General features: G+C 40.1%; 1 non-coding gene across 1 annotated transcript; it reads right to left on the reverse strand.

Annotated features, from left to right (window-relative positions):
* Positions 1–227: 227 nt before the first annotated feature.
* On the reverse strand, positions 228–344 carry LOC112441715 (small nucleolar RNA SNORA57). Its single transcript, XR_003029573.1, has one exon. It is a non-coding gene; the product is annotated as a small nucleolar RNA SNORA57 (small nucleolar RNA).
* Between the last annotated feature and the right edge of the window lie 2,214 nt (positions 345–2,558).

The following is a 2,558-nucleotide window of genomic DNA, read 5'->3' on the forward strand; positions in this document are numbered from 1 at the left end:
TTAAGATGTTTGAAATGCTTCACAAACATCATGGCACACCCATCTTGCCTGATTACCCCATGGGAATATAATTTTATTTATTTTCCTGTAGAACAGCCTTCATTGTTTGAAATGTGAAGTGGGAGAGGAGAGGCTAGCACAGCTCAGGCTCCCAGGGCAGCTCCACAGACCTGATATCAAAGGAGAATGAATCAGTACCTTGGGGAACCCTGCTGCTCCTTGGAGCCTGATGTCCGGGTGCTTGAGGTTAGTACTCACGGACTGGAAGCCACCGGTACCAAAGGCATGACACAGAGAAGGCCAGAGCCCTTTCTGGACCTCTGCACATGACCAGGAATGAAAGGAAAGTTGTTTAATGCTATCCTGATTCACAGAGGTATATTGATGGCATAAAAAAATGTCCAAAATGTTTACTGGTAGAGGCAAGCAACTTTCTATTTTTTTAAATCTGAGCTCTAAATTTTATGTTACCTTATTAAATTCTACTCTTATACACTCCAAATAAGACTGTACAAAATACTTTTTCTTTCAGTTGGTCATGATCTTGGGTGGGTTTAAGCTGTCTCTGGACTATGGTAACTGAATCAGTTCAGTTTAGTTGCTCAGTCGTGTCCAACTCTTTGCAACCCCTCAGCATGCCAGGCCTCCCTGTCCATCACCAACTCCAGGAGTTCACCCAAACCGATGTCCATTGAGTCAGTGATGCCATCCAACCATCTCATCCCCTGCCGTCCCCTTCTCCTCCTGCCTTCAATCTTTCCCAGGATCAGGGACTTTTCCAATGAGTCAGCTCTTTTCATCAGGTGGCTAAAATATTGGGGTTTTAGCTTCAGCATCACTCCTTCCAATGAATATTCAGGACTGATCTCCTTTAGGATGGACTGGTTGGATCTCCTTGCAGTCCAAGGGACTCTCAAGAGTCTTCTCCAACACCACAGTTTAAAAGCATCAATTCTTCAGTGCTCAGCTTTCTTTATAGCCCACCTCTCACACCCATACATGACTACTGGAAAAATCACAGCGTTGACTAGATGGACCTTTGTTAGCAAAGTAATATCTCTGCTGTTTAATATGCTGTCTAAGTTGGTCACAGCTTTTCTTCCAAGCAGAAAGTGTCTTTTAATTTCATGGCTGTAGTCACCATCTGCAGTGATTTTGGAGCCCCAAAATATAAAGTCTCCCACTATTTCCATTGTTTCTCCATCTATTTGCCATGAAGTGATGGGACCAGATGCCACGATCTTTGTTTTCTGAATGTTGAGTTTTAAGCCAACGTTTTCACTCTCCTCTTTCACTTTCATTAAGAAGCTCTTTAATTCTTCAGTTTCTGCCATAAGGGTGGTGTCATCTGCATATCTGAGATTATTGATATTTCTCCCAGCAATCTTGATTCCAGCTTGTGCTTCATCTAGCCCAGCATTTCTCATGATGTACTCTGCATATAAGTCAAATAAGCAGGGTGACAATATACAGCCTTGATGTACTCCTTTTCCTATTTGGAACCAGTCTGTTCTTCCATGTCCAGTTCTAACTGTTGCTTCCTGACCTGCATACAGGTTTCTCAAGAGGCAGGTCAGGTGGTCTGGTATTCCCATCTATTTCAGAATTTTCCACAGTTTGTTGTGATCCACACAGTCAAAGGCTTTGGAAAAGTCAAGAAAGTAGAAATAGATGTTTTTCTGGAACTCTCTTGCTTTCTCGATGATCCAACAGATGTTGGCAATTTGATCTCTGGTTCCTTTGCCTTTTCTAAATCCAGCTTGAACATCTGGAAGTTCATACTGTTGAAGCCTGGCTTGGAGAATTTTGAGCATTACTTTGCTAGTGTGTGAGATGAGTGCAATTGTGTGGTAGTTTGAACATTCTTTGACATTGCGCTTTTTGGGACTGGAATGAAAACTGACCTTTTCCATCCTGAGGTCACTGTACCTCACTCACATATGCACCCAAATGTCAGTTTCTCAGAGCCCTTCTCTGAGCACTTTACCTCTCTGTCTAAAATAATACTCCCATCATTCTCTGTCCCTTACCATGCTCTGATTTTCATTCAGTGTTATCTGATATTATAGTATGTTTTAACTATCTAATATTATAGTCTTATGTTTTAAAATCTGTAATTCTCACTAAAATTTAAGTTCCATAGTGGCAGACAGTTAGTTTTGTTTTTTATTGTATCCGTAGCACACAAAGCAGTACCTAGTACACAGTAGGGGCTCAACAAATTGAACAATTGAATATTTTTTCCTTGTTATTTTGATCTGCCACTATGTACTTTATTTTAATTTCAAAGGGAACAAATTAAGGACAATTTCTACCTTCTAGAATTCTCTTGATCTAGAAGAACAGACATTTATGCACACAAATAATTATAATGCAGGGTACAAATTTATATGTAGTGGAGATTTATAGGTAGTGGAGATGATTACTAGAAAAAATTGGGAGGAAATTTAACCTAAACAGAATTTAAAAGAATGAATTAAAGTTTATCAGCAGATGTAAGTAGAGTGAAAGGGAAGGCATTCCAAGATAGTATCAATGGTATATGTACAGGCAGAGAG

This window comes from Bos taurus, chromosome 15, assembly GCF_002263795.3.
Source record: "Bos taurus isolate L1 Dominette 01449 registration number 42190680 breed Hereford chromosome 15, ARS-UCD2.0, whole genome shotgun sequence".
Classification (NCBI taxonomy): Eukaryota; Metazoa; Chordata; class Mammalia; order Artiodactyla; family Bovidae; genus Bos; species Bos taurus.